The following is an 8874-nucleotide window of genomic DNA, read 5'->3' as shown; positions in this document are numbered from 1 at the left end:
CAATATCATGAACATACTTGAAGCTAGTGAATTGTACACATGAGAATGGTTAAAGTGGGAAATTTTTATGTTACGTATATAGTACCACATTAAAATGAAATCCAACTGCTAACCATATACTAGTAAGTTTTGGTTCTGGTTTTTGCTTAGCTGTTGATGGTGTAACTTTTAACTAGCAGTGCCTTCAGGCTAAAACTAAGGAAACCTTTACTTTTTAATTGGAAAGATAATCACTGAACTATTTCATTTCCTCCCAGACATTGTCTTTCTCAAGCATCACACACTTCACACCCACTCAATTCCATGAAACATGAACTTGGTGACTCTTCTGCTCTGAAGCAATTCCAAGAAAATCAGCTCAACACATTTTTTTTGTAGCCTGTTCTATCATTTCTCATGGTTAAAACCGGCGACCAGTTCAGAAGCCTGTTCTGCTTAATCAAGCGTATCCCTTGATGGGCAAGTTTGTTCAAGGGAATCACAATAGTTTCGGCCCAGAAGAAAAAAGACGAGGATGCCATTGAATACAAACTTAAAAACCTAAAAGGATGAAACACTGTTTCTTCACGTTCTTATTCTTCACATTTTCCAATCTTTACCAAAATATGTCAAAACACCAGTAATGCATTTGCAGTTTAATAGAAAACAATTGACTTATGGAAATAAAACAATCTTTGTATTGGGTTATTTACCAAAAAAGTCTGATTGGGATTCTCTTTCTCTCTGCCCGTCCCCTGATCACGCTGTCTCTATCTCTTTCAAAATAAATAAATAAACCTAAAACAAACTTTTTTTAAATTTGACTTTAATGGTAATTCTCTTCAGATAGAATATTTAGATTGACTGTAATTTATAGTATATACATGCAGACTATGTGGGGGGCCTACGAAGTTTCCAGTTCTCCAATCAGTGTTATGTTTTGTTTTGTTTGGCACTGCTCATGTCTTTATAATATCCTTGTTTAGCTTTGCTGAATAATTTAATTAGAAGGTTATATGACCCATTTAATAATTGAAAAAAATTTTAAGATGAAAAACATACTTTCATGTTACTTTCATGTTACTCGGAAGATGACCGAGACTATAGATGGAAGTCAAGACACAAAAACCTTAGATTTCTTCTCTGTAACTACAAACTATGTAATGTTACCTATAAATTTTAGCAACAGAATGTAAATGTTGTATCTATTCACTGAAATACTCTGGAAACCCTATTCTCTAAGGTAACTAAATCTTAAAAGAAAAAAAAAAAAGAAAAGAAATACATTGGAGAGAAAGAAGGCATTTCTGAAAAATCCATTAATATTTTAATTTCAATGCATGAGAAATTAAGATTTGTGTATGTATAAATGCAAACTTTCACATAAAATATTACTATAGTAAATATTATTCCCAGAGCATATCAAATCATTTTTGATATATTTAAGACTACACTAACTTTTTTAAAAGATTATTTTTTAGAACACTTCTAAGTTTACAATAAACTTGAGAGGAAGGTACAGAAATTTTGCATATACTCCCCTGCCCCCACATGTGCATGGCCTTCTCCATTATAATCATCCTCTGTGCTCCGACTGTTCATCTTTTTTATTGTCTCTGTAGTTTTGCATTTTCTAGAATGTCATATAGCTTGAATCATACAATAGGTAGTCTTTTCAAAATGGCTTTTTACACTTAGTAATATTCAGAGAAGCTTCCTCCATGTTTTTGATGGCTTGCTAGCTCATTTCTTTTTAGTGCTGAATAATATTCCATTGCCAGAATTACCACTGTTTATTTATCTGTTTACCCACAGAAGGACATCTTTCTTGGTTCTAAGTTTTGACAAGTATGAATGAAGTTGCTAAAAGCAACCATTTTCAAGCTTTTGTGTTGATGTAAGTTTCCAACTCCTTTGAATAAATGCCAAGGATCATGATTGCTGGATGGGATGGTAGGAGTATGTTTAGTTTTGTAAGAAACCATCTTTCTGTCTTCAAAGGGGCTATACAGGGCGCCTGGGTGGCTCAGATGGTTAAACGTTTGACTTCAGCCCAGGTCATAATCTCACAGTTCACGAATTCGGGCTCCACGTGGGGCTAGCGGCTGTCAGCACAGAGCCCACTTCAGATCCTCTGTCCCCCTCTCTCATTGTCCCACCCCAACTTGTGTGCACGTGCTTTCTCTCTCTCCCCAGAAGTAAATAAACAATACCCCCAAAAAAATGTGTCTATACCATTTTGCATTCCCACCAGTAATGAATGAGAATTTCTTCTGCTCACCAGTATTTGGTGTTGCCAGTGTTTTGATTTGTTTCATTCTAACTGATATGTAGTGGTATCTCACTGTTGTTTTAATCTGCATTTCCCTGATGACATATGATCTGGACATTTCTTTGTATGCTAACTTGTCATGTGTGAGGTGTCTGTTCATTTGGTGAGGTCGTTTGTCCATTTTTAAATTGGGTTGCTTGTTTTCTTAGTGTTGAGTTTTATGTTCTTTGTATATTTTGGATAACAGTCTTTATCAGATATGTCTTTTGCAAATATTTTCTCCTAGTCTGTGGCTTGTCTTCTAATTTTGATATTGTCTTTCACAAAGAAGTCTTTTTAATTTAATTGAATCAAGTTTGTCAATTATTTCTGTATGGATCATGTCTTTGGTGTTATACCTAAAAAGGCATCACTATACCCAGATGACTCAAGGTCATCTAGGTTTTCTCCTATTTTATCTTCTAGGAGTTTTATAGTTTTGTATTTTCCATTTAGATCTATGATCCATCTTATCATATGACTTCACTCATATGAGGAATTTAAGATACAAAACAGATGAGCATAAGGGGAGGGAAGCACAAATAATATAAAAACAGGGAGGGGGACAAAACATAAGAGATTCTTAAATACAGAGAACAAACTGAGGGTTGCTGGAGCATTGGGGGTGGGCGGGGTGGGCTGAAGGGTAAGGAGCATTAAGGAAGACACTTGTTGGGATGAGTCTTGAGTATTATACCTAGGGGATGAATCACTGGAATCCACTTCTGAAATCATTATTCCACTATATTCTAACTTGGATGTAAATAAAAATAAATAAACAGATCAATCTGTGATCCATCTTGACTTAATTTATGAAGGGTGTAAGTTCTAGGTACAGATTTATGTTTTTTGCATGTGGATGTCTAGTAGTTCCTACACCATTTGTTGAAAAGATCGTCTTTTCTCCATTTTATTAATTTTATTCCTTTCTCGAAGATCAGTTGACTTTTTTTTTTATGTGGGTTTATGCCTGGTCTCTCTATTCTGTTTTTTTTTTCTTCAATATATGAAGTTTCTTGTCCAGTTGGTTTCCATACAAAACCCAGTGCTCATCCCAACAGGTGCCCTCCTCAATACCCATCACCCACCCTCCCCTCCCTCCCACCCCCCATCAACCCTCAGTTTGTTCTCAGTTTTTAAGAGTCTCTTATGCTTTTTGCTCTCTCCCACTCTAACCTCCTTTTTTTCCCCCTCTCTATTCTGTTCTATTGATATGTTTGTCTGTTGTTTTGTCAATACTATACTGTAGCTTTATAGTAAGTCTTGAAGTCAGGTAACATCCATTCTCCAACTTTGCTCCTTCTTCTTCAATATTGTGTTGTCTATTCTGGACCTTTTATCTCTCCATGTAAACTATAGAATAAGTTTGTCAATATCCACAAAACAACTTGTTAAAACTCTGACTGGATTGCATTGAATCTCTAGATCTAGTTGTGAAGAAGTGACATCTTGACAATACTGAGTCTTCCTATTCATGAACATGAAATATCTCTCCATTTATTGAGTTCTCCTTTGGCATCTTTTATCTGACTCTGCAGTTTTTCCTCAGATCTTGTACATATTTTGTTAAATTCATATCTAAGTATTTCATTTTGGGGGTGCCAATGTAAATATTAATTTTTTTTAATTTTTTTTTAACGTTTATTTATTTTTGAGACAGAGAGAGACAGAGCATGAATGGGGGAGGGGCAGAGAGAGAGGGAGACACAGAATCAGAAGCAGGCTCCAGGCTCTGAGCCATCAGCCCAGAGCCCGACGCGGGGCTCGAACCCACAGACCGTGACCTGAGCTGAAGTCGGACGCTTAACTGACTGAGCCACCCAGGCGCCCCAATATTAATGTGTTTTTAATTTTAAATTTCACTTGTTTGTTCCTGATATATAAGAAAGCAATTGAATTTTTGTATATTAACTTTGTATCCTGCAAGCTTGCTATAATCAATTATCTCCAGGGTTGTTTTGTTTTTGTTTTTTATCGATTCTTATGGGTTTTCTACATAGATGATCGCATTATCTGTGAACAAAGACATTTTTATGTCTTTCTTCCTAATCTGTATACCTATTATTTCCTTTACTTGTCTTATTGAATTGACAAGGGATTCCAATATGATGTTGAAAAGTAGTGAAAACATCACTCCCTTGTACCTGATGTTCAAAAGTAGAGGGGCCATCCTTGCCTTACACTTGATCTCAGTGGGAAAGCTCTTGAATTTATCATCACTAAGTATGATGTTAGTTGTAGATTCTTGTAGATAATATTTATCTGGTTGAGAAAGTTCCCATCCATTCCTAATTTTCTGAGTTTTTTTTTTTAAATTTTCATTATTCCTGAGAGAGAGCGAGACAGCATGAGCAGGGGAGGGGCGGGGCAAGAGAGGGACACAGAATCCGAAGCAGGCTCCAGGCTCTGAGCTGTCAGCACAGAGCCCCACGCAGGAGTCAAACTCACAAGCCGTGAGATCATGACCTGAGCCGAAGTCAGACGTTTCACCGACTGAGCCACCTGGGAACCCCCTGAGATTTTTTTTTTTTAATCATGAATGGGTGTTGGATTTTTTTTCAAATGCCTGTCTCATTTGATCTGATCATGTGATTTTTCTTCTTAGTTTATCAATGTCATGGATTATATTAATTGATTTTTGAATGTTGGACAAGGTTTGCATACCTGGGATGAATTCAAGTTAATTATGGGGTATGATTCTTTTTATACTTTCTTAGATTTGTTATGCTAATATTTTCTTGATGAATTTTACATCAATGTTATGCTAGATACTGATCTGTAGTTTTCTTCCTTTTTCCTTTTTTTTTTTTTATAACGTGTTTGGTTTTATATTAAGGTAATGCATCATGGAATTACTTTTAAAGTATTGTTTTCTTCTGTTCTCTTTTTAAAATTTATTTATTTGATTTGAGAGACACAGAGAGTACAAGCAGGGGAAGGACAGACAGAGAGAGGGAGAGAGGGAGAATCCCAAGCAGGCCCCAAACAGCCAGTGCACAGAGCCTGATGCAGGGCTTGAACCCATGAAACTGTAAGACCATGATCCGAGCAGAAATCAAGGGTTGGATGCTCAATTGACTGAACCACCCAGGGACCTCTCTTTTCTTCTATTCTCTTAAAGAGAAATTATACCAATTATCTGCAATCTCTTTCATTTCTTCCTTAAATGTTTGGTAGAATTCACCAATGAACCTATCAGTGCCTCATGCTTTCAGTTTTGGAAAATTATTATTTTTTTTTTTAGTAAAATTTTTTTTTTCACATTTATTCATTTTTGAGAGACAGAGCACAAGCAGGGAAGGGACAGAGAGAGAGGGAGATACAGAATCCAAAGCAGGCTCCAGGCTCCGAGCTGTCAGCCCAGAGCCCATGCCCCCTCAGGGCTCAAACCCATGAACTGTGAGATCATGACCTGAGTGGAAGTCGGACACTCAACCAACCGAGTCACCCAGGCACCCCTCAGTTTTAGAAGATTATTAGTTATAGATTTGATTTCTTTGATATGGGCCTATTGAGATCATTTATTTCTTCTTGTGTGAGTTTTGACAGATTGTTTTTTTCAAGGAATTGGACTGTTTCATCTAGGTTATCAACTGTGTGGGTATAGAGTTGTTCATAGTACTCTTTTATTTTCATTGGGATCAGTAATGTCCTCACTTTTACTTCTGAAATTACTAATTTGCGCCTTCGCTCTCTCTCTTTTTTTTTTTTAAATTAGCCTGGCTACAGGCTTATCAAATTTATTGATTTTTTTCAAAAATAGCATTTTATTTTTTCCATTGATTTCCTGTTTACAATTTCATTGATTTCTGCTCTAATTCTTATTATTTCTTCTCTTCTGCTCACTTGGGACTTAACATGCCCTTCTTTTTCTAGTTTCCTAAGGTGAAAACTGAGGTTATCAATTTTAGATCTTTCTTCTCTTCTAATAGATGCATTCAATGCTATAAATTTTCCTCTAAACGCTGCCTTTGCTGCATCCTACAAATTTTGATAAGTTGTTTTCATTTTTATTTACTCCAAAATATTTTATCTTGACATTTCTTTTTTGACCTATGTGTTATTTAGAAGTGTGTTTAATGTCTGTGTGCTGTGGGATTTTCCTATTATTCTTCTGTTACTGATTTCTAGTTTAATTCCATTTGTGTTATGAGAACAGACATTTTATGATTTTTATGCCTTTGAATTTGTTAAAGTGTGTTTTATGGCCCAGAATGTGGTTTATCTTGGTGAATGTTTCATGTGAGCTTGAGAAGAATGTGCATTATACTGTTGTTGGATGAAATAGTCTATAGATGTCAATCATATCCAGTTCACTGATAGTGTTGTTGAGTTCAACTACATCCTTACTGATCTTCTGCCTGCTGGGATTGTCTATTTCTGAGAGGGGGTGTTGAAGTCTTTGACTATAATAGGGGATCCATTTATTTCTCTTTGCAGTTCTATCATATGTATTACTGTTTTCTTTGTTGCTATTTTTGTGTTTCACTCTTCTTCTGTCTTCTATGGTATTGAGCATTTTATATGAGTCCGTTTTGTCTCCTTTCTCAGCATATGTTATACTTCCTTTTTTAATCTTTTAGAGGTTGTCCTAGAGTTTGCAACATACATTTACAGCTAATCCAAGTACAGTTTCAAATAATGCTATACCACTTTACAGGAATGTATCTTATAATAAAAAAAATCCTAATTCCTTCCTCTCACCATTTATATCCTTGCTGTCATTCATTTCACTTATGTATAATTGTATAACATGTATGTATATGCTATACACATAAGCATACATAATAATTATTTTGTTATCTATTAGATCAGTTAAGAATTTTTTTACAGTTTTTAATTACCTTTATCTAGTCATTTGCTTTCTATATGTATCCTAGTTTCTGGCCTATATGTTTTGTTTTTTTTTCCTTCTCCCTGAGGAACTTCTTTAAACATTTCTTTTAAGACAGGTCTACAGGCAAAAAACTTCTTCCAATTTTTATAAGTCTGAGAAAGTCTTTATTTCTCCTCACCTTGGAAGAATGATTTCACAGAGTACAGAATTCTAGGTTGATAGTTTTTCTCTTAACCCTTTAAACATTTCACTGCTCTCTTTTCTTGCTTGCATGGTTTATGAGAAGTTAGGCCTTACAGGTGAGCTGCTTTTCTCCTCTGGCTTCTTTTGGGATATTTCGTCTGTAATTTGAAAATGATATGCGGAGGTGTAATTCTTTTGCCACTTATCCTGCTTGGTGTTTTCTGAGCTTCCTGAATCTGTGGGTTTGGTGTCTGACATTAATTTGGGGGAAATTCTTAGTCATCATTGTGGCAAATATTTCTTCTGTTCCTTTCTCTCTTTCTTCTTCTTCTAGCATTCCTAATACTCAGGACTTATGCCTTCTGCAGTAGTCCCAAAGTTCTTGGGTATTCTGTTCCATTTTTTTCAGCCTTTGCTTTCAAATATTCTATTACTATATCCTTTAATGCAGACATTCTTTCCTCAGCTGTATCTGGTCTACTAATAAGCCCAATGAATACAGTCTTCATTTCTGCTACATGGTTCTTTCTAGAACCTCTTTTTGGTTCCTTCTTGGGATTTCCATTTCTCTGTTTATATTACCCACCTGTTCATGCATGCTGTATACTGTATACATTTGATCCATCATATTAACCCTAGTTGTCTTAAATTCCTGGCCTGATGATTCCAACATCCCTGACATATCTGGTTTTGATTGTTCTATCTCTTAACATCTTTTTTTTTTTTTTTTGCCTTTTGATATGCCTTGTAATTTTTTCTTAATAGCTGGGCATGATATACCAGGTAAAAGGAACTTCTGTAAATAAGCCTTTAGTAATATGGTAGTGAAGTGTGGGGGAGGAGGAAGGGAAAGCCTTTTATAATTTATGACCAAGTATCGGTCTTTAGTAAGCCTATGTCTCCAGGCTGTGAACTTCACAAGAGTTTCTGTATTATATTCTTCCCTTATTGTTGACAAGGTTGACAAGACAGAGTGGGCTGGAATTGGGTACTTCCCTTCCCCCAGGTCAGCTAGGCTCTGATAATACCCCAGCATATTGGGCTCTGGTTAACTAGTTCCTCCTGAAGACAGACTTTATTTAGATGCATAGAGTGCTCCGCTAATTTCAACATAGTTCCTTTTCCCCTCCCCCTGGTGGAAACATGAGGGGATTTTTCTCCAATATTTACTATAGAAACTTGGTCAAGCTCCTGGAGGTACTCTTAAAATATTATGGGAAACCCCCCATAACTGGGTCCTTCAGGAGTTTTAACTCAGTTATCTACACAGAGCCTCCAACGAGTCATCATTTACAGTTGAGGTTTTCCTGCCTGGGTGCTGGTGAGCCTCTCCTCTGGGAAGCTGTGACTCCCTGTCTTTCCAGTTTGGGGGCAGTGGTTGGCCAGGTATCTTGTCTTCCCTTATGAATCCCAGAAGAGCTGCTTTTTCCAGTCTGTTTATCTTTTTACTTGTTGTTAGGACAGAGGGGGCAACTTCCAAGCTCCTTGCATGCAGAACTGGAAATGGGAAGTAGCCTAAACTACTCTTAAATTTTGTCAGTTTCACCAAGGCTTTTGGTGTGTG

Source organism: Lynx rufus, unplaced genomic scaffold (genome assembly GCF_022079265.1).
Source record: "Lynx rufus isolate CCGP_SWC_20201006 ecotype Redwood Valley unplaced genomic scaffold, mLynRuf1.p SCAF_7, whole genome shotgun sequence".
In the NCBI taxonomy this organism is placed as follows: domain Eukaryota; kingdom Metazoa; phylum Chordata; class Mammalia; order Carnivora; family Felidae; genus Lynx; species Lynx rufus.
This window is presented reverse-complemented; position numbering follows the sequence as displayed.